Here is a 25,421-nt window from a genome sequence, read left to right as displayed (position 1 = left end):
GCGGATTAGGAACTCATGAAATGATCAAACTTACATTGGGCAATGAATACTCGAAAAAATCTTTTCTGCTTTTGCCTATTCTGACTTTGTCTATTCTGACATCATCGATCTCAATTGAAATTGAATAGTTTCACTTAATTCTGTTTTATTGACTGACAGATTTTACCTGTAGATAATTTTATTTAATTAAAATATTTGACATCAATTAAGAGTGAATATTAACTCCTCCTGTCCTGATGACATGTCTTTGGCAAAATTAAGTAAAAATGTCAAGAATTATTTTAATCCACATTAAATTAGAATAATTACCTTGTAAAGCTGCAGTTTAGTAATAATTTTGAAAGTCCATAACCGTCGCAAAGGTTGTTGTCAATCAAAGGTTATTGTTTTCTCTATAAATCGACGTTGAATTTAGTAACATGCAATATTCTCTCAACTAGATTTGACCCTAGACAATAGGTTTAAGTCGTAGGACGTATTTTATACCCAGTTAAAATGCCGGAGGTAAAAGTTACCAAGTTAAAATGATGAAATGTTCTTGCTTGACAAAATGCCTTTACCGAGCAAACAAGGCCCCAGCTCCTCATTAGATTCCAGAAACAACCCTGCCACTTTAGATTTATTATGCCAGATTATTAAGCTTTATTAAACTTTTCAATGATGCCAGCCCGACTTTAAGTCATACAGGAATATATGTGATTTTAAATATTCGAGTTATCGTGCTGGTTTTGAGGAATAACCGTTCCTGGCTCAGTAAACAGCTTAATTTCGCACTTTTCCCTGTCACTGCCTTCTCATCCACTTACCCTTAAAACTGTACCTTTTCCAACCCTCGCCTTCGCTCATGTTCTCAGAACATTCCATTCCTATTTCACCAAAAGTTACTTTTTCCATCCCAATTATTCTCCCTACTCACCACCTTGGCGGTTTAAGGGTTTCCCAGACTTTCTAAATCATTTCCCAATCTGACAAATGTGGCCCGGGGGTCTAAACGTTACTTGCAGTTAATTCTTCTTTCCGTTTTCAAAGCTTTTTAACTCTATTTATTTCACTCGTAAGCCCAGTTATCCGTCCACCTGTATCCTTTGTGTCTTATCCATTCTGAAGTGACCACTTTTCACTACTTTTACCATGCCAAAATTCTATCAACGACAAAGTTAAACAATGTATGGGGCCCTATTAACATTCAGGTAATTACTAAAAAATTTAATTATATGCTATCCATCGAATCATATTTATTTGCATTAAGTTTAAATAAGTGAGATAATAGCATATTAAAATCTGAATGATGTTTTAAATAAATTGATCATGGGTTATGAAATATTTAGACAGACCTAATAGGTTACCTACCATTTTCATTAAGAGCTCTCAATTATGAAAACTTTCGATTTGATGAATTTAAGCAAATAATAATACGCCGACTAAAATAAAATGATATTCAAAGTTACAAATGTTTGCCAACTAAAAGGGATTTATGCACCAACTGAGACTCATTCTAAGAGTTACAATAATAAACAAAAATATTATATTAAAATCAAATTCTTCTTTTAAGGGTATTTGAAGACATTTTAACACATTTTGTACCACTGAAATATAAAAAAAAATCACTTGGGACTCACATATACCTAAACCACTGCGATCCCTTAGTTCATTTTACTGCGTGTAATTCTTTATTCCACGAGTGGGACCGTCTAGAAGGGTAATTATTTAATTTCCTACTTGTCATCTTTGTGCTTGTTAACTGAAATTCCAACCTTTTTCTCGGCTCCTATAGCCTCCTGGATACAGATAAATAATCCGCTCTCGTACTTTCTTTCCTGATGTTTTCTCACGTCCTCATTCCAATGCTTCAATTTCCATCTCACCATCCTCCTAATCCTTTTGTTTTCAAAACTATCGTCCTTGGTGAAGTGACCCCGACCAAAAATTCCGCGTTCCTCACCCCTTTGCTTTTTAATGTCCCTCTGATCCACTCATGACATCTCGTTCATTTCCTCTGAGACAATTTGTTTTATCTTTCTTCCTCTTCATTTCTTTACCCTCATCCATTATCAATCTCTCACTTTGCAAACTAAAACGCAATCGCAAGCCATCGAAAATTCCCATTTCTGTCTCTGGATGTAATCGTATGGTTTGATTAATGTGGTGTGCTCATGGCAAAAACCATGATATATGCGGATGATGAGCGATTATTTGTTTAAACGTAGACTTCACATCCTGAAAATTTTCCATGTTACTACGGAATATCTCATCAAATAATTTACAGTTTGAAATGCACGGTCTACCCCAAAATAAGCATAATGATTATTTCCCACCGAAGCGGACGGGTGGAGCGGGGCAATTTGTGGCGGGAAAGGTGGTGGGATGTATTAGTAGTAATGCAACCCGCGTCAGTAGTCTGCGGGCTGTTATATTATCCGGATCGGTAATACACAGGACCCCCCTTCGAAAGCCACCTCATTAATTCTAGATGCCACGTTATAAGGAGTAACGATACGCGATTAAATTATGCGCTAATCTTGGGTTCGGAGGTTATGATTACAGGTTAATATGCTAAAGAAGATAAAGTCATGTCTCAAGGAATGGCTTTCCACCGGGATAAGATGTTCCGGGAAGGCAGAGAAGATGTTGAAGATGAGGGATGCTCTGGACGTCCGTCGACGACACAATGCAACGAAAATGTGTAAAACGTAAGAGATATGCTCAATACCAATCGACACCAGAGAGTCAGATGTTTAGTAGAAGAGGGAAGTATTCCGAAAACTATAGTGCATCACAATTCTTCCGAATTACTTAGGCATGAGAAAGGTATGTACCAAGATGGTTCCCAAGACCCTGTCGAAAGATCAATTCCGCGTGATCTCTTGGACGCTGCCCCAGACTCCCCACAGACCCGATGTGGCACCGCCGAACTTAAATACAGCCATTTTGGAACGTTGGATAACGCCAAAGAGGCCGTGATGTGGTGCCTGAACGAGGTTTCCCTCGGCGCCTTCCAGGAAGAGTACCGCGACTGTCTTAGGCGCTGGCATCGGTGTGTCGATGCAGAAGGGTGCTATTTTGAAGAATTTTAGCAATATGTACTTTGATCTGCAATACATACTTTCCCGGACTTATGCTATTTATATCTGTGACGGTCCCTGTTGGTGTCTCTTGATTATTAAAGAACTGGGTGACCAGTTTCATAGTGGCTTTTTCCAAATTTTACCATAAGCAAGAAAAAGTTTTGAATGAAAACAAAAATATTGTTAACCAATAGAATTGTTCATACAAATTTATAGCAAATTATTGTGTTTATATCTGCATTACAACACATAATATGGATGCGCAAGAACGTTGAACACTGATATTTAAATCATTACTATAGTAAATTAACAAGGAATACGCAGATCAGAAAATCAACTTTTTCTTCTTGTATGAAATATTCATCGATAAAAAACATGACACCTCCATAACTCCATATATGTTTGCCAAAAATATTTAAAAGCTACTTCAAATTTTAGGGTATTTTAGATAGTTATAATTTAACTATCTTTGTCTAGTATGCTTGAGTTAAAAGCATTCATGTGTGTTGAAAAAGACAATACCCTCTTCCTGTAACTATGATTATCTGCGAATTCTTACGATTAACTCGAAACATAATTCACTGATTAACTCTTTTTGATTTGCCATTGATAAAACTTGTTAGCAATTCATTCGCTAAAACGCTGTCACTTGTGAATGCAAAATTATGAGGCAACATGAAAGCATTCAAAAATTAAAATCAAGCAAAAACCCATCATATGAAATTTCTACTTGAGAAAATAATAAAATTGTTAACGGATAAAAATTGTATGATGATAAAAACTAAATCTGGAATGACCGATACGCCTTTAAATATATAAATTTGAATTATTCAATATTTTGATAGGAATAGTAGTGCTTTACGTCTCCGAAAATTGGATCTTGAGAATAAACGGGCGATTTCAAATTAAATTCTATAGAGACCCGTGCATGAAGTAGTAAATAGGAAATAAGCTGTAAACGTTTGCATACAAAATATAAGGCTAGGCTGAAGCAGAAAAACCCTTATTTTTTAAGTGGAATAGGTCTTACACAGTAATTAGTTATGACACGGTGAAGTAAGGAAATTGGGTAAGTGGGGAAAATGAGTAAAAAAAAGGACTTGAAAAGTGCGTTGTGCTAAAAAGAAGGATTAGATTATGAAGAAACTGACGCTGGGTGTGAGCTGTGAATGCTTTGATAAAAAAGCGTAAAGTGATAACGACGATCTGTAACAGTCTTGATGGTCCGTTAAAAACCTACATATAATCGGAAAACTAGCTATAAAGCATTACTATTTATGGTGTATCTGTCCATAAAGGAAAAAAATTCTTCATAATTGCTCAAAACTCGCAGTTTGTTATTCGTTTTTATTAATTGGTACTTTAGGGACGATCATAAACAAAAATATGGAAAGAGAAGCCTTATCGATAAAGTTAAGCCACCCATGTACCTACGGAAGGTGGTTAAAATATCTGGCTCCTTACGCGTATGGAGAGAGAATATCTATCTTCAATGGGAGGATCAGCTCCCTTGGTCTCCCTTTCAAAAATATACCCATAGATATTACTGCTGGGCAATTCAATTCCGTCTTTCTTCATGATACCCTATACTTATCGTCCAACTGTTAGTGCTCCAGTCTTCATCCTGTGTCATTATCCCTACGTAGCGCCGAACGCAAATCTCTATGCTCCATCCATGAACCACCACCACTTCCAATTCGTGCGAGACCTTATCTGGGGCGAGCAATAGAGAGAGGGGATGGTACGCAGGGCGAAGTGAATGGAACAGGGCTCACGGAAACAGCCATCCATCCATCTCTCCCCGAAACGCCATACCCTCGTTCGCATGCCTCTCTCTCTCTTTCCCCGACCTCTCCAACCCTATTCTCCACCGGAACCCCGAAATTCCTTGAAGTGGGCAAAGCGGTGGAACGAGATAATGATCTCTCCCTTCCTATCCCTAGGAGAGGAGGAAAGCGGGTTCAGAGATGGGATGAGGGGGAGTACAGGAGGCATCAACCAAGAGTGGGATATTCATTATCATGTTGTTGCATAAAACAATATGGAACAACCAGTCATCCCAGACCGTTTCTCGTGCACAATTTCGAAATTACTTCAAGGTGATAGAGGCTCCAAAAAGGGGTTTACAGGATAAATTTTATCAAGTCTGCATAAAAGTATGGTTCGCCCTTTTTATTAATTAAAAATTGGCAATTTTTAATTAATCATGATATTCCACCATAACACGCCTTTTACGTCTCTTTTTAAGTTTCACCCTCTTCAAAAATGTCCTCCAAATGGTAATTCAAGCAAAAATTGTTTTTTTCTTATTTGTAATAATCTACAAGAAAAATAAATTACCGTTTACAACATTCACATATTCCTGCATACCTCTTAATATTTCTTTAAATGTACATTTATAATAATTTGATCTTTAAAGTGAGTAATTAATTTTATAAGTATTTACATAAACCATTGCTTCAAAGTTATATTCACCTCTTGCTTGCACGTATGCATTTTCATTGCATTATCTTCTCTGATGATTTTACCAACTGTCAATATTCAATGTATTTCCATTAAAGTGAGTTTATTTTTCTTCATTTTTATGAAAATATACTCGACTCAATATTTTGAAAATTTTTAACTTTATGATGACAGATCTGCCTTGTGATTTCTGTCTCATGGCCCCGTGACTCATGCAAACGAACGATATAATACTAAGGTAAAAGGGACAGAATCACGCGAGTGCTAATGATAAAAGCAGTGCGCTTGATAGTGTGATTTGAATTATGTATTTCTTGAATTAAATCAATCGTACTTTTAGCTTTTATTCTATAAATGTGTAAAATATTTCAAAATCATTTTTAATTGCATGCCAAAAAAAATTGAAGAAACGACATTCCCATGAACTTTATGTAATTGTCAATCGTGATTTTGCGATTGTCATTTTGACCATTAAATTCATGAAGCATATATTATGTCAATATTTCCCCAGATCTTTAATCTCATCGGCAATGACAATGAAAGTACATATTCGCCTACTTTTATTAGTACTAAGTTCACAATAAAAGAGAACAAACATGGTTATTAATTGGAAAGTGGAAAGTTGACTTCTCACAGATAGCTTCTTTTGGCGGCTTAAGTTTCGGCAGTAGAACGGCATGGAAACTTTTTTTCGACGTGATCATCCCCTTCTCCTAAAGGGATAAGAGAGAAAATTTTTCCCCTCGGGCTGACGGGAGAAAAAGCGAACCCCTCGCTACAACTGAAAGTGTTTCCTCTGCACCCAAGATCTTTCACACTCATTGCACCCAATTTTATTCTCATGCGAGGTGGAGCAATTCAATTACGAGTTCGACGAATAAATGAAAGGCGAAACGTTGTCGCAAATACTGGCACGCTTTGTCCTTCTGGTGAGGGTACTGGCTCACAATATAAAGCCGAATCCCATTAAGCTAATTATAGTTTCTGTAGAATAGTTGACTATTCCGGCAATGCCTCCACATTCATCAATTGATTAAGCTACACGATTGTGTCTATTTAAGGGTATATTTCAAGTATATCCTTATTCTATTATTTTATTATAAACGTCGTTAATAATGACGATTGATAATTGATATGAATTACCGGATACCAGGGAAATGCCTTGCTACAACCACCTTGAAAGCTCAAAACACTAGGAATCGCTTCGAGCAGCGATGATTGAGATTTGATTGACGTAATACAATGGTATGCTAGTTTGTGCCTCAATTGTTTATGCTTCCATGCTTTTTATTGAAATTACAATTTAGATCGGCTTAAGTTGAACAAGAAACTTTCAATTCCATACTGTCACTACTAGGAAGCTTAGGAAAGGGACCATACCTTGAGAAGCATGCATTTATATACTCCAATGGTAGAAGATGATATTATTACTGGTATCTGAGAAATTTGAACAGTTTCAAATTATGAAAGACAATGAATATACAAAGAAGCCCAGACCTGCCTTTTTAGAAGTTTTACCCTTTCGGAAAGGTCCCTTTTGCTTGCTTTTATTGGTTCATAAATATAAATAATGGCTCGTCTGCTAGACATGCGTATGTTTCTATACAGTATTATAGGATTATTACAATTGATAAAGAGTGACTGAAGAAAAGACTCGGAATGCTCTCGTCAAGAACATATACCAGTGTAAGAGACAATTCAAACACGACATTAAACACCATTTTTCCGGAATTAATTATTTCCTGTGTAACCTGAATATCACTCGCAATAAAAGGATTTTTTAGTATTTAGGAAATATATGAAACAGACCTTCACTTTATGAAATAATCACCTTGGAGGATACGATTTGCTTCGTGCACTTTATTCGTAAGTCATTAGAATAAATTCTAAGTTTAGATTAGGAGATACAAGAAACAATCAAGCAATTTCACAGAATAATGCGAGATTATAAAGCAAATAAAAAATTCCTTATTGAAATAGAAATAAGAAAAGACAGATTGACGATGCATTTAGCTTACTTATTTTAATGCGACGAAAACATTTATGTGGAATTTATCACACTTCAGTTCGGACTTTAGCAATACCCACTACCTACCAAACAAAAATATTATGAAATATTATTAGAGTATTATGAAATAACACCTTTCTCGGCGTGTCTTCAACTTGAATCCAAATTGAAGTAACTTTTACCAGTTTTCAGATAGCCCTTGAATTTCAAAATGAAGCTGGGGTAAAAAATGTTGCGCGTATACATTTTTGAATTGGTGACTTGAAAGGAAAATTTTTCCAATAGCCAGCTATTAATAACGAAACAATGTATCAGCCTAAATTCATGAATATGAGAAAACTTCAAAGGTGCTTGCTCGTTTAATTGAGCGCCAGCTCAATCCAGAGCAGACTTTTCAGTTGACGCTGGTATTTGCTATAACTAGTCGTCCAATTAAACACATAAAATACACACCTTATTTAGATAACGTCATCGTTTTTGTCTCCAGAGATTCTCATTCTCGATGGGAACAGGCTTTAACTAAAATATATTTCTCCAACTCATTAAGAGTAGTACAAGAATATGTCACTAAAAAACCTTATTTATCACGCTCAACATTCTTTAGTTGTCTGAATATGTTTCAACTGAAAGCATTGATTCTACAACTCAATAAAAGTTTTAATGGAGATATTTGATCAAAACTCATACGTCTTAAGATTCGGAGGTAGAGAATTCGTTAAGATGGCCTAATTTAGAACAGGATGAGTAAAATATTTCACTTTTAATTGTCATTCCCTTGCCTGGTTCTTAGCAGATTTCCGGGGTGAAACTCTTCGTTTGTCTTGAACTTCAACTGAATAATACCGATAAAGTTTAATAATTGCATTGATTAACTCTTTCAAACCAAATAACCTACAACTTATGATATGGCTTTTCCTTTGAAAATTGACTGGAAAAAGAAAGACGGGTGTTTGTAAAATTGGCAAGAGCGGAGACGTTTTTCAGTTTTTTCACAAGGGTGGTAGATAAAAAAGTTTTACTAATAGATAAGCAAATTATGGAAGTGAAAACTTGAATTTGGTTTTAATTATATTCTCGTAAAAGAGGAAAGGAAACGACGCATAGGAGTGAGACGCATCATGATGAGATTCATTAGGATAGAAAAGATCCTGACACCTTAAATATTCGTGAATGCAATGGGTCCAAGAAGTTTCACAATGCCAAAGTATCTTAAAATATAATGCGCTCCAAGGTGGGACATCACATGAGAAAATTGAAGTAACATGCGCGTACATTTCGATATAAAAGACTCAGCAACATTTTCCATAGACATTTTACACTCTTGGAAACAATATTGAGAAGGTCTCTTGCAATTTTGAAGTGAATGTATTCCTAGGTATCTTATTGCCATTTCTGGAATGATATCAAACAAAATTATCACGGATCTGAAACATAGCGCTTTGGCAAAATATACTAGTAGCCAACACAGAACTTCTCAATACTATTGAATATTAGGTATGTAATCGTAGATATCGCCTTCCATTGCCAGGATTGTGATATTATTATCAGATTCAGAATATAAACGAGGCTTTCTAAAACAAAAAAATGGCTCTTACATATCTAAACCTTGCAAAAATAATTCCTGGGCGGCAAACCCAAGTTCTAGGAAAATTATATATGGCTATCAGCAAGTTCAGAGGTTTTATACACCCTAAATGGTAACATCAAAAGTGGGGAAAGAGTAAAGAAAAAAGTCGGATGGTAGATGTGGCCAGGATAAGTCAGCAAGTATGTAACGAAGGGGAAAGAGGGATGGCAAAAAAGAAAAAAAAACAGAAGGCTTTTCCCTTCCGAGGTTTGTCAAAGCCGGCGGAGGATGGGAAGAAAGGATAAGTTGCTGAAGTGAAGATGGGTTACGCTGAAAGTAGAGATTAAGTCAAGGGGGAAAAGAAATGAAGGAGATTTAGAGTTTTAAAGAGGCGAAGCGATGTAGGGGAGTGTTGATAGATAATGAAAACTAAAATGTATAATATTTGGAACAGGTTGTTGTAATACATAAGAGAGTAAATGCCTAGACTGGCAAGATACTGGATATGGATTTTACTTGGCGGCCTATTGAGGGGTAAGTGGTGCATTAAGCATTTGAAATATTGAAACAGCCGCCGAAGTTTAATCCGTCTGAGAATGGGAGAGGATGAGGACCTTGCTGGAAGATAAGTTGGAAAATATTCGGAGGGTACCATTGGCTCCACTCGTGAAAGAGATGCCGGTCTGAGGTTAGCCTCTGGAAAGAGGGCGAAAAATCTGACGTTTAAAAGCGTGGTTTTTGGCGCGGCAGTTACGTGTAGGCTGGTGATATCGGGCGAGAGAAGGGCAGCTGTTAAAGAGTTTGGTTTGGTTGAGTATTAACGTCTGTTACTCCCGTAGAATAATAATAAAAAAGAATGACTTATCTTAAATAATGTCACAGAATATTCCCTTTTCTGCTGAAAATAGCCCTGGAAAATGGACCATAAAATTCTTTCCGTAGACAATACTCCTCCCACCCTATTCAGATGAGCCAAATCGCCTTAATGTTTGTCACAACACGACATTAACCACATTAATCGCCATTTAACAATGCTTAAATATTAATATTGTTCCATGAAGTCACTAATTACGTAACTTTTTGCTATAACTACGACACGAAAGGTCAAAAAGAATACTCTTTTAAATCACCCGCTCTTCCGCAAGAGCCAATCTAGTTCAACCCAATTAAGTAGTTTTGTTTGAAATCCAGAATAAAGTTAAACAGGCTCAATATCAAAATAATTCCAATTTCTTTAAAAAAAATAGTTATCTTCAACCGAGTATTTTTCATGCTAAGAGCACGCAGAATTGTAGTACTCATTAAAAGGTCATTGTTAATTATTTGTGAAAAATGTAAGCTAAATTAATCGACGCTCATCCAGCGGTAAAGTAAAAAAATTAAAAAGAAAAAAACGTTTAAAATTAATGTGTACCATTCTTTTCGATTTCACAGAATAAGTTGGTCCATCTCATGAAAATCTGTTGTTTACATACATGTGGTGGCATCAAAAACATCATTTTTGAGGCACAGATTTTCCTTCAAATATCTGGAATTAATATTTTCCCTTCAGTTTTTCAATTTAAAATCGGATAAATTGAATTCAGGTGTTAAATACTATGGTCCAAAATTTTAAAACAACGATTGTTCAGCATTAATTAACGAAGACAAGTTACCAGTTTAGTAGTTTTTGAAATTTGAGGGTAACCATTATTTTTATCAGTGAAGTTAGACATTCTTGAGAAAGATTGCGTTGTCGCTTAATTTCAGTTACTTTACTTGAAGAAATTGTTAGAAGATACCCGTTTATTATGACACACCCATAGTCCAACCGAAAATGATACGGGTAAGCAAATTGAGGTTACTTGAATAGAGTAAGTAAAAAATATAATAATAATATATTGATTTGGCTGTGAAAATGGAAATGATGATACTTGTGGAAAAAGCTGTGATTCCTTTATTTGCATATTATTATAGCTCATACCTAATCACTAAACTATTTATGCGCATGAATCGGATCGTTTGCAATTATTTTTCTTTTATTTGTAAATAATATTCAGCATGCACAGAAAAACAAAACGATGAAGGAAATTAAACAATTATAATCTATGATGCCTCGTATGGGAGAAGTTTAGATTTTATTTTAATAGGCCCTTGTTCTCGGGAGCACACTGGAACTCAACTTCATGGCCTCATTTTGGAGAGAAGACGACGATAAAAATTGATTTTCCCCTTATAATTTGCACTTGAAGACGTCCTATCATGATTTTATTAGGAAAAGCGAAAAGGCGCTCTTTTCACGGCTCGGGTGCAATCTTTACGCGAAACGAGAATCCCCCTTAAAAGGAAGAGATGCCTAAAGGGAGTGGGGGAGGAGAGGTAGGAGTTTGGACCAAAAGGGGCATCGATTTATTGGTCAGCGTTTCCCCTTCCACCTTGGAATGAGAGGGAGAATTCAAAACCCCTACATTGAAAATGCGACGTCGTCACCGGTGATCCAGAGTCTCCCTCGACGACAATAGCGAGAGGGTGGCTGGCTCGATACCTTGTTCCAAATGAATGGGACTTTGAAGGTACCGTGAACACACGATGAGCGGGAAAATCACGTGCGTGGAAAGAAAATGGTGGAACGGGATGGAGAAGTTAAAGGGGAACGAGCAGAGGTTAAAGCGTATGCTCCTCGGAAAGGTACCGATGAAAGCAATTGCGATCGCATTGTGTGAGATGAAAGCGACTGCCCTACTCTACAGAATCGTCGTCGTAGGTACTGCAAATGGTTTAAGAGCATCTTCTGAGTGCACGAAGGGAATAGCGAGAGATGAACATTACATCTTACAGAGGTCGACCTCTTTCAGTTGAAGCTCCGAGAAAGCTCCCTCCTTTCTCCGCACTGCGCGACGTGTGTTGCGACCCCGGTGTGAAAAGGGCACTTTGCACGCTGCATCGTCATAGCCCTGAAGTTTTGCCATGTGGTACCCGCGTCAATCTAAGCAAGCCTTCCAATGGAAATTCAAAGGATGAAAACCGCATTATCCCCGAATTCAAAAAGAGGAATCGGGTGAATAGCGAGACGTACTATATTGGATAATGTTTGATAATTAAATAAAAATCACGAACACATTATTGAGCAGTATGAAATGTTATTTTATCAAAACTAAATTAATTCATTTACAGTCCGAAATAATATGCTTTACATATACACAAAAACACAAAAATAAATATATTTATTTGTGCACATGTATGTATGTACGATATATTATAACTTTATAATGTATTTTGCCGAAATACGTCCCATTATTATGCTAAATTCATGTATCTCCTTAGCTTTCATTTCATGTTATGGAATTATTCAAGTCATATTAAGATTGATTTTACCTACAAATTACATTTTTGTGTAGTTTCAGGTGTGATGTGGTGAAATTCGAACATAATAAAGAAAAGATAGCCACAATTTTCCAATAGATAATAGATAGAGATCCTAGTGGAAAATTGTAACTATCTATTCTTTATAAATTACGTCTTTTTTAAATATAGCTTCTTCAATCTGTTGACTCAGATAGCTACAATTCCTTGTGCGAATTTATTATTCAGTAAACAGAGAATACTTGAAGCTATCCCCGGAATTATTTGAATAGTCTGGAAGATAATGTATTTCAGCATGGTGCAATTAGTCTGGAAATACTACGAGTTTTCTATGAAGACAGAAAACTATCAAAAATGAAAGTCATTGAACTTACGAGCTCATACAATCATTTTTCTATATAAGGCCCATAAATTTGGCTGTGAGAAAGGCAAGTAAAAATTGTAACAATCTTTGTAAAAAACATAAGATTGGAATGTTTCACTCAATCTAAGGTACTATCCACGTTCTCAATAAAGAAAAATATTATTATTTTTAAATGAAAAATGTTACTCACTGTAAAAAGCAGTTCATCAGGTCAATCATTTCAAATGATTATCTACAATTCTTACCTGAAAAAAATGAGACAACTTTTAGGCACAGACATTTTTCCAGATATTATACTTACTACCTAAAGAATAATTTTTTCTCCTTTTATTTGGGGTAATTTTTCAGAAACAATGATTTGGGCTTGTCAGTTTATATTAGACCACCTTTTTATTACTGTGTCTAAAATATTTGAATAAGTATTCTACATATTAAGGTGGAAAATATTATTACAACAAATATTTTAAATCTTTGAATTATATATTAAGCGGTAGATCACCAATGTTTTTATGGGTTTTGGATAGACACAACTACCAAATAAATATCTTGTCTTCCCTAATATAACACAACGCAATAACAAGACGCTCTTAATCTCTGTATACTTCCTTCACCTCTTCATTCCGTCCGACATTCCTATCCCATTTCTACCCCTTCCTTGTTTCCTCGTTTTCCTAACATTCTCCCTTCTATCATAGGCTTCAACATACCATTATACACTTAAGCAATAGAACGGTGGATCGGGGTCCAAATTAGTAAACTATGTTTAGTGAATATATCGTATCACGTTACAGTTCATATGCATTTATTCACCAAACGACCACAAGCATTTTTAAAAATGGTGCTATTATTCGTCACTTTCAAGCAAATTGAGCAAGATGAACATCCTGTCAATCAATTTTCAACTTTTGGACGATCGTGGTTGTATCCGGAGTTGCAAAAAACATTTCCGTTTCATTAGTGAAACGCTCTGAGATGAGTATGCTGTACAATTAAGGCCAAATCATGTTGTAGAGAGTCACGCTTCGTAAACTAAAGGAACCGTGCAATTAACTATATTTATAAAAATTCTGATGATCTCCGTTTAGGCAATATATATATTATGAAATATGATGATTGATTTAATTGGCCATTATATTTGTATCACGGTCTTGTGTTGGAGTAATTCATAACATTTTTCCTTCCTAAGAAATAATGAATTCTCATGAGATGTCCCTGATTATTATATCGTATGTTTTCTCTTACGTACACCAGGCGTTTCTTAAATTATACAGTTTAGCTCTTTGGAAAATATTAATTGTCATTTCGATCGACTAGTAGGCATTTTATATTGTTCGCTAACATTAGATTTTGAAATCTTCCAGACTTTAATGCACGATTGACACATTTTTCATTTGTCTACCCCTGTCACACGAAATGATATAACAATTGCTCATTATTGTATAGCTGACTTTTTATACCTATTCTAATGTATAACTGAACATTTTAATCTGCATTTCCGCCATCTTATTTCGGAAGAATATTATTGACTTCCTTCCTTGGGGTTAATTCTCATCCCACGCACATCATATTGCTTCCGTATGCGATTCAAGTAATGTTTGCAACTCTTTGCTCACTAGTGAACTAACTCTCGGTCATCTGCAAAGTTAATTGCATTGATGAGTATCCCTCTTACTTTCATTCCCGCCTCCTTTAATATTCCATATACAGGTACATGTACAGGTACCTGTATGGTCACTGGTGAGGGCAATGGTTAAATGCCTGTCAGAGTCCAAAACCTTTTCACTTTGGTCACCTGAGCATCGATTCGAGCGGTCGTCGGACGTCCGACGCGGTGATTGTCTTCGACGAGCTCCCAGTCTTCCTTAAACATTTTGCGCCACTCAAAAACTCTTGTGCAGCTTAAGGCCATAAACCTGTTTAATGAGTTCAAGGGTCTCCGACGCAGATTTCACGAGTTTAAGTCAAAACTTAACAGCGTAGCGTTGCTCGACGGTGCGCTCCAAGCTAGTGCGACGACACCACCAAAAATTACACGTCACAAAAATCCACCTTCTGTCTCAACGCATGCTCGGAGGCGACTGAACTAAGGTGCGCCTGAGTGGTGGGGGACCCCTCTACCGAGTATCCCTATGGATACTTTCTAGCATTCCCTCCTTTTAATAGTTGAAGTATTCGTTTTTTTTGGGTACTCTGTCCAAAAGAAACCCCTGTGCCAATTATGGATTTTTTATGGTTACCACAAATTTTCCATGTAGTTTATTGAATGTAACCGGATACTGGCTATTTTGGACATTTCATTCTACCTTTGATGAAATTAACGTAATTTGTAACGTATGGTATATTAATTTCTAACTCATAATTTTTCGATTGAAAATTATAAAAGTGAATATATATGTCCTATTTCTCATGGTTGTTGTTTCTGTTGTGATATTATCATTGTCGTTTTGACCATCTTTATCAACATTAATTATTGTTGCATAAGCACATTCAATGGAAAAATTTCCTCATTTCCCTATTCGTCATGAAAAGGTCATATGAAGAGTGAAAAAACACATGACCGGCTTGAGACGGCATGGAAAAGTTGGGAAACGTAAAGGAAAATGTGAGTCATTGTGCTCATCGGAGCAAATAACTACAAGCGCTAAGGGTCGAGCAAGTAACGAGGCGTCTTCAAATTGAGATGAACAGGTGACGAACGAAATTGCAACCCGCCTCAAAACATAAGAAACAATGCGACACATCGTCGTCCTGAGGACGATGATTTAGGAAAAAAAAGGTCATCAGACACCTGCACATCGACCGCCAGACGAAATGAAGGACAGCCCGAACCAGGCGGCGAGGAACAAGAAAATGAGACGGGGGTTGATGAAAAATAAAAGGGGCATATCTTTTTTTTCTCTTCCTCATCACCCACCTGCTCGCCTTTGGCACCTCCTTCCCTCATAGCTTCCTCATTCGAATCTTTCCAACCCCATGGCTGTTTCTCCGATGCGCGATCCTAACAAGGTCTTCAGGAAAGAAAAGAAAGGAACAGCGATTCGGCAGTAGGGAATAATGAGAATCTCCTCCCCCTTACTCCTTACAAATGGTGGGGTATGGAGGGATCGAGATGAAGGGGTGAGGGCTGTTTTAAGACGTGGGGACAAGAATGAGGGAGAGTAGTCACGCCAGTCGATTCACTCCACGGCCTAACAATGCGGACGGACTCTGAGCAGTGTTGTGCGATCGCGTGACGTGTTGGAGTGGGAAGGGGAGAGGTGAAGAAACGCTGTGAGCAAGCACCGAAAAGGAATAAAGAGAAGGAAAACCACGACGAAAAGGCATAAAAAATATAGGTGGCAGACCTTTTGCGTTATGGAAGAGAGACTGAATGGCACACCAACATGGATACATGTAAGAAGAAAGGAAATGAAATGGATAAGGAGTATAAATATTATTTTTGTGAAATGAAACTCAATGTGCTGTCAAGCAACATTGTAAAAAAGAAATTTTAGATAGGCTGGATGGGGCAAGGATTTGTTTTCTTATCATTTTGGCAAAACTATGGAAGTATAATTTTCCACTTCCATTTCCTTTAGAAAATTATGCATTCATTTAGAGAAACCTACCATTCTAAGAAGGTTTTCGATGCATCCAATACCTAAGCTTTGTTTCATATCTAATCCCTACCTTACGCAACTCCATCTAAATAACTCCTTACACAACTCCAATAAACTCTAAAACCTGTATTACAACAAGCCGCTCTAAACTTAACATGTTTCCGGTTTTCCTGTTCCGTCCAACATACCATTTGTTTTCCATCGTCTGCAAGACATTCTACCCTTTACAAGAGTCTTCAAAAAATCCATATAACTCAATGTGCCTTATATCCATTTTTGTTGCCTATTCTGAAATTTACCCAACAACATTCTCTCCTCACCAGCTACGCCCATTACTTCTCCTTTGTTTTCATTTCCGTCCATTTCACTTGTTCCATCCTCCTCCACAACTAATTTTCAAAAGGATCTCGTCTCGTCTGACCAAACGGCCAAGTTTTCACACAGTGAAATGCCACCCTCCATATTAAATTTAATATTATACATGGTTCTAATTATTAGAGCACATTATTCGGGTACTTATTTGTTCAATCAAAGTTGAATCAAAATACTTCTTTATCAAATGAAGTCTCTAAGAAAGAAATTTGGCATTAGAAACAGATCTATAATCGAAAAGAGAAGTTAAATTTTCAAAGTACACGATAAAATTACTAATGTGTAAAGATTTCGAGAATAATTAGGTAGGACAAACACAAGCTTAAAATGTGCGGTAGATTTCTGGAATGATTATGAGCAAAAATAGTTTATCTCCATATTTAAAGCATATTTATACCTAACTATATTAAATTGAATGGGGTCCAAATGCATGACCATAGACACATCTCAAAAATTAGGTACGCACATTTATTGATATTTTTACAATGTGCAATTGGACAAGAGCAATTATTAATGAATCCACCCAGAGTATCATTTTGCAGACATAGTCTCTACCATTTCTGAAAATTACGGAAACTGGATTAAAACCGCTACTGATATCTCGCCCATCATCAACAAAATGAGAAAAACATTTTAATACTGTAGAGCATACAAAGCTTTGTAATTTTAACTGAAATTTTATTAGCAAACATCTTTTAACTAATTTTTCACCATTGGTGCATTTATGGTATTTATAACTTTTAGTACCTAAAGTAACCCCTGCCATGGAATTCACGTTTTCCATTAAGTTCAGGGGCAGTTTCATCGTTTCAGATTTTTCCCAGTATTTTGCGGAATTCACAATTTCTAGAACTACCCACACAAAAGTTCTGAGAAAAATCATCACAAATGATGAGAATGGAAAGAAAAGATATCGAGCAAATAAAAATGGCAATATTTACTATTAATCAACCTGTAAAGATCTGTTCGACCTCGATCCTCTAAGAAAATTGTTTTCAAACAAATCCCAACCACCCTTAACCTTTTTTGCACCAATTCTTCAATCACCTAACCCCTTTAATTACTTATTAATGGCATCCCCTGCTGGCTATTTTTATGATCTTAACAATCTATTTTGCCTAATAAGTTTGGGAATTCTGCATTCATCGCTGTTTCATATTTCACCATAAGAATTTATCTTACATGTTATGCATACATGATAAACATTTACAACATAACTAGAGGACAAAATGGGGAAATGGTTCAACCATTTTCAGTTATTTCAAATTATTATAATGACTTGATTTTGGCCAAAATTGGTCTTAATGCTAAAATTGGTACATTGAAATGTAAGAAGTTAATGAATTTAAATTTTAAACACTAACTTAATTGCGCGTGCATAAAAAGGTTAGTGAGTTGCCACACAATTTTTACTGTGCTAGGTATTCAGCAACACATGTTCTTAATCTTAACGGCTATTGTGGATTTGATTGCAATGCGCATTAGATTGAAACATCCCAGTTAAACAGATTGATAGAAACCTATCCACTATATAATCAATGACAAATTAATTTAGCAAACGTTGACATTAATGGTATACATTAAAATCTAATAAAATAGCGGACTCCTAACCAACGGACGAGTCTATGTAACACAAAAGGTCATTGATGCCATTGCATCATGAGCCACTCATATCGTGCTATGGGATGTGAAATCTGATTAGAAACATATTCAAAGAGGACAATTCCAATATGATATAGATTACCTTACCTATCAGGCATGTAATGCTAAAATGAATTTCTGATATTTCATCTCAGAGTTCGCAGGAATATCTTAAATCAATTCATCCACCATCAAGGGTTCGGCGGGCCACAGTTTAAGAGCCCTTGTCGTATAATATTCTCAGGGTTATGCATTCAGTTGTATGCGCAGACTCTACACCGATCTTATAACCAATATGCCTTCCGATAACGCCAAGTAGGTGAAATATGGAGAAGATAAGGGCATTTGCGATCGCGTTACTATTCTCTACTCCACCTTATCCTAGCAGAGGCAACTTCATTCATTATATCATTTTCAAACTCCGCCACACATTTCTCTATTAATCCCAGCAATACCTTAAAGAGATGAATAAAGCTGACCATACTCAACCCGTCCTTTCAGACTGTCCTTCTCTCACACAACTTGGGTAATCACAACAAGATAAAGATTTTATGACATAAAATTACAAAAAATATATACTATATATGTGTGTGTATGCGCGTGTGTGTAAACTATATATATAAAACGTACAGGTATGGATACATATCTGCTCCTTCCTGGTTTGCCTAAAATTCTATCCTATATCCTAGCATTAAAAATCCCACAGCCAATCATTATGCTTTGCATCAATTTTTAGGCGTCTGTCATCCTGCTTCAATGACCACTTTACCTCGCCGTACCTAAATACGGTGAAGATAAAACTTTCAATCATTTTTTACTTAACATCCTTGCTCTATATCCCTGTCATTAAATCCCTCCTCTTTCTGATCACTTATTTACCTTACATAGTTTTTATGTCACAACTAATTCGATCATTTAAGCCCAAAACATTCGAGATAGTTCACTGGTCCACTTGCATAGTTAACTGGTCCTCTAATTTTTGCCCTCCTAATTTAACGATTATCTTAGTCTTCTTCTTCTTCATGTGTTTTTACATTTATTCTCATCGCATAGCTGACGTACTGGATTCACTCAGCAATGCTTGCAACCTCTTAGCTGACTGACAAACTACAGCATGGTCATCAGTAAACATAACCAATTTTTGGAATTCGACGCCGACTTTCATTCCTACCTATGGTTCATCCCGCGCCTCTTTAATCATTTCCTCCACATATAGGTTCAACAGCACCAGTTATAATGGACAATACTGCCTTACAGTTCTTCCTAAGATTAACATACTTGACTCACATACACTTCTCAACTTCCTAACATCACATACACCTCTTCAATCGTCACCAACACGTGGTTTAGACACCACATAAGGCGTATGTATATATGGGCAATGCCATGTGACTCAGAAAAGTATCATTTGGATTTTATTATGCTGTGGAAACGGTTAAAGAACAATGTGATCGATTTGCACAACTTCCCGGGAGCGGATGCGGACTCTGACCACAATTTAGTGGTTAAAATGTGTAGAGTGCGTTTCGAAAAGATATGGCAGGGGCGGCGGGATAGGAAATGGAATGTAGAAGCATTTAATGGGTTGACAAGGAAGTAGTATCAGTAGGCTGCAGAAAAAATCATTAATGATGGTAAAGTTCTGAGTACTATCGAAAAAAAATGGGAATTCATAAAAAAAGGATATCGAAAGCCGCAAAAGAAACTATAAAACCGTAAATGGGAAAAGGACAAGGAAACCATGGATCACGGATGAGATGGTTACAAATATAGATGAGTGAGGAATATGGAAGAATGACCGTCTGACTTCGTGAGATCAGTGTTAGTTCCTATTCCGAAAAAGATAAAGGCTACATCATGTGGAGACTACAGACCAATAAGTTGGAAATCCCATGCAGCTAACGCTTTTTTCAGGATCATTAAAAAAAGGATAGAAGGTAGAGCAAATGATTATTTAGGGGATGACCAGTTTCGATTTAGGAAGGGGAGCGGCACCCGCGATACCATTGCCGTAGATGAGATCACTAATAGAGAGGAATACAGAATAAAATCAGGACACATTTACACTGAGCGTAGTTAGAGCCCTCCTATCTGCATGTTCCAACCACGTCTCGTTGCATCTTTTTCTATGTAAATGAGTCTTTGTTCACCGTTTGGCCGGATATCGTGTTTGAATGTGTATTAGGCCAATGTGGCTCGTCTCTTCTTCTGGCTATGTGTGCCACGAAACGCACTGTTCTTATCCTTTATGATGTTGCATGATTACTCTGCTACTATCCTTTCCTCTTGTGTATGTTGTATATTTCTCCTTTGGTGGGTGAGACAGCTCCCTAACGCCTAATCTCTTGGCCAAAGAATCGGGACACTTGGTTGCATAAAGCAACGCACATCTCAGTGTAAATTACGTTTCCTGGATAGCTAAAGTGGTTAAGAGCCTCCACCCGGCAAGTGGAAAGATGTGGAGTTCAAGTCCCGGTCTAGGAAATATTTTTACACTCTGATTTGCTTGATTCCGCCTTCCCCACTTCTGTGTTCGTCCTTAATGTGTGTTCCTATCCCTTTTCCTTGTATCTATTTCTATGAAAATTAGTATATATATAAATATATATATATATATATTTATTTATATATATATATATATGTATATGTATGTATATATATATATATATATATATATATATATATATATATATTTATTTATATATATATATATATATATGTATATGTATGTATATATATATATATATATATATATATATATATATATAAACACATATGTAGATTTTTAGAATATAGAGACACAAAGAAAGGACACTCACAATTTGTTATTTTACGTTTCGACAGCACGGCTGTCGTCTTCAGAATGGCGTTCCCGGGGAAGAGCGGAGAGGATGTGCGGGGGAGAGGTGGGGGAAGGAGAGGTAAAGGGACCAATAGGAAATGAACAAGGGGGTGGGGGGGATATGTAGACAGCCAATTTATGCATTCAGTGGGCTTGGTTCAGCCCGGGCGGTTTGAATGATTGGGCCACCCAGATATGCGCCATCTCGCGGATTCTCACCTCTATTATACTCGCAGATTTGGGAAGGATTTCAATCACCGAAACAGAGAAGCAGTCGTCAAAAGATTGGTTGTGGGAAGCGGTGTGAGTAGGGATGGGATAATTAAGAAAGGTGGGAGATTTGGTGGAATATCGGTGGTTATTCATGCGGAGGGAAAGTGCGGTCGTGCATTCGCCCACGTAGAAGGCAGGGCAGAAGTTACAGGAGAGGCGATATATAATATTTTTTGAGGTACAGGTGGCGAGTGGTTGGGAGTTGGTACTGAGTGAGGGGGAGGGTCTTAAAAGATGACAGCATTTGCAGCGTGGGCGGTTGCATGGTGCGGATAGGGGCGGGGGAGAGAAGGGGGGTGCTTGAAGTTGGATTTGTGGACTTAAAGATGTCTCGCAGGTTCGACGGGCGTTTAAACGAAACAGAGGGACAGTGTGGGAATAAAAGTGATGTGGACTGAGTGTTATTGATAATTGGGAAGAGGTCACGGATTAGATGTTTAATTTTGTGTGTTCCGGGGAAGAAAGTGGTGATAAGATTAGGGCATTTTGGGCGGTTTGGTTTGGGGAGGGGAGTGTATTGGGTTGCCGGTTTGAGGATTTTACTGTTTAGCAGTTTTTCAGGGTACCCACATTTTCTGAGGGATTCATGCAGCTGGTCCAAGTATTTCTGTTGGGAGGGGGTGTTGTTGCAGAGATGGAAGCCACGGATAGAGAGTGAGAATGGGATGGAGCGCTTTGTGTGAGGAGGATGGCAGCTGTCGAAATGAAGATATTGTTGCTTATTGGTTGGTTTAATGTGGACTGAAGTGTGAAACGTATTGTTTTGGAGGTGAATATCGATATCTAAGAAGGTAATATTCGAGTCGGATATAGAAGAAGTGAATGATACTGAGGAGGAGGAGTTGAGAGAGGAAATTAAAGAGGATAAAGTTTCACGTCCGTGGGACCAAAGGAGGAAAATATCATCGATATAGCGGGCCCAGAAAAGTGGTTTTAGGGTTTGTTGTTGCAGAAAGTCGTGTTCTAGTTTACCCATAAAAAGATTGGCGTATGCAGGAGCCATACGCGTGCCCATTGCAGTGCCTTTTATTTGTAAATATATTTTGTCATTGAATTGAAAAGCATTTTTGGTAAGAACGATTTGGCTCAATTCGAGGAGGAAATCTGTGGATGGGGTATCTGGGTGGCCCAATCATTCAAACCGCCCGGGCTGAACCAAGCCCACTGAATGCATCAATTGGCTGCCTACATATCCCCCCTACCCCCTTGTTCATTTCCTATTGGTCCCTTTACCTCTCCTTTCCCCACCTCTCCCCCGCACATCCTCTCCGCTCTTCCCCGAGAACGCCATTCTGAAGACGACAGCCGTGCTGTCGAAACGTAAAATAACAAATTGTGAGTGTCCTTTCTTTGTGTCTCTATATTCTAAAAATCTACATCTGTGTTTTTATATATTTGTGTGTCGCCGAAGAGCGTTCCATTTCGAAGATATTTTATATATATATATATATATATATATATATATATAGTATATATGTATATATACATATATCCCTCCCGGACTACAACCTTGACGTGGTGGAAGGGCTTGTGCGTTCCAATGACCCCTAGAGCTGTGCTGGCGGGAGTAATAATAATTGCTCCTGGTAGGGTCACCCATGCCAGATAGGTCGAAGGTTAGGAGCCAGACGAAAGGTAGTCCACACAGCGTCTGTTCCTCGGTGAGGCGGCTGCAATGGCGTCTGACCCCAGTGGGGCGGCCAGTAAGTGATGGTGTCACGTTAAAAACACTATTGAGGAAGGCAACGGGAAACCACCTCAATTATCATTCCCAAGAACAATGTGATGGACAATAGAGATATTTTGAGTCCTGGCAACCACGGGGCTCGGCCCAATCGGCCGTGTGTCGTGCCCGGCAGCGGGGGAGGCAAGGCTTCCGCGGTCGTCATCCCACGAAACCCTTGCAAGGGAAAACCTGCAGCAGCAGGACAGAAGACACAGGAGAAGAAAACCACATTAGTTAGGATTGGAACGTGGAATGTTAGGACAATGATGAGGACAGGGAAATTGGAGAATGTTAAGCGAGAGATGGGATGGGGAAATATAGATATTTTAGGTCTTACGAGGTGAGATAGAAGGATAGCGGGGATTACTGGAGTGATAAGTATAGAATAATATACAGCGGTGGGGACGAGAGCCAACGAGGGGTTGCCATAGTATTACATGAAGAGGTAGGAAGAAGCGTAGTCAACATAGAACAGGTAACGGATAGAATACTACTAGTAGAGATAAAAGCAGAACCGACGAAATTGGTTATTATTCAGGTATACATGCCACCGAGTAACCATAAGGAAGAAGAGGTCGATAGGATATACGATCAGTTAGAAGACATGATCGCGTGTGTTCCTGCAGGGAAACATTTGATAGTGATGGGGGATTGGAATGCGACGGTAGGCGAAGGAAGAGATGGTGACGAGGTTGGGGACTACGGTTTAGGCACGAGGAATGACCGCAAGGAAAAAGCAGTTGAGTTCTGCAGGAGACAGGGGCTAGTCATCACCAACACTTGGTTTACACACCACAAAAGACGCAGGTATACATGGAAAATGCCAGGTGACTCAGAAAGGTATAAGCTAGATTATATCCTGGTTAGTCACAGGTTTAGGAACAGCGATAAATTCGCACAGCTTCCCGGGAGCGGATGTGGACTCTGACCACAATTTAGTTGTTATGAAATGTAGCGTACGTTTCAAAAAGATAAGGCAGGGTAGGCGAGTTATAAAATAGAATGTAGAAGCATTAAATTATTTGAAAAGGAAGGAATACAAACAGGCGGTAGAGGAAATCATGGAGGATGGTAAAGAGATAAGTACAATCGAAGAAAAATGGGAAAGTATTAAGAAAGGGTTGTTTAAAGCCGCAAAAGACACTATTGGAACCGTTAACGCTAAAAGGACTAGGAAACCATGGATCACGGATGAGGTGATTACAAAGATGGATGAGAGGCGAAAATGGAAGAATGTAAATACAGAATTACGCAAAATGAAGTACAAAGAATTAAGCAATAAATTGAGGCGGGCAACAAATAAAGCAAAAGATGCATGGTGGAAGACGCAGTGCGAGGATATGGAACGTCTGCAGAGGAAGGGTGAAATCGGTGCGCTGTACAGCAAAGTTAAATCTTTATCGGGAAGTAAGAAAGGGAGATCAACGATAGCAGTTAGAGATAAGGCGGGTAAGGTAATAGTAGACGCAGGAAAGATCCAAGAGAGATGGAAGGAGTATATAGAAGAACTATATAGTAAAGAACTCAGACCAATAAAGTTATGCATTGAAAAAGAACATGACATAGAGGAAGATAGCTCAGCTCAGGTCAAAGTAGTAAGGACGTAAGGAGAAAAATGGCGCTAGGCAAACAGGCTTTCCCGAGGAGGAGGGAGTTGATGACGGGGACGTTGAGTAAGGATGTTAAGAAAAGACTCGTAAAAACTTTGATATGGAGCGTAGCTATGTACGGCGCGGAAACGTGGTCATTGAAGCAGGAGGATAGACGTTGACCGGAGGCTTTTGAAATGTGGGTGTGGAGAAGAATGGAGAAGGTGATATGTACAGAGATGAAAACAAATGAGGAAGTACTAGGTATGTTGAGCGAAGAGAGGAGTTTGTTGGGAGAAATCCTATGGAGGCAGGAAAAGTGGATGAAGGAGGCATTGACCGGCAGTAGGATGTTGATGAGTGTAATAGAGGGGAGAATGATCGGCAAACGAGGAAAGGGAAGGAGCAGGATAGCGATGTTGGACGGGATGAAGGGAGGAAGAAAGTACTCAGAGATGAAGAGGGACCTGATGTAGAGTAGGATACTGGATTTTGTATTTGATTAGGAATCACAAAATATTTACTTAGTAGATGTGTCCATCCAAAAACCTACCTTAACCGGTAGATTAC

This window comes from Hetaerina americana, unplaced genomic scaffold (assembly GCF_022747635.1).
Source record: "Hetaerina americana unplaced genomic scaffold, ioHetAmer1.1.p SCAF_6, whole genome shotgun sequence".
NCBI classification, from domain to species: domain Eukaryota; kingdom Metazoa; phylum Arthropoda; class Insecta; order Odonata; family Calopterygidae; genus Hetaerina; species Hetaerina americana.
Note: the sequence above shows the minus strand (reverse complement) of the source record.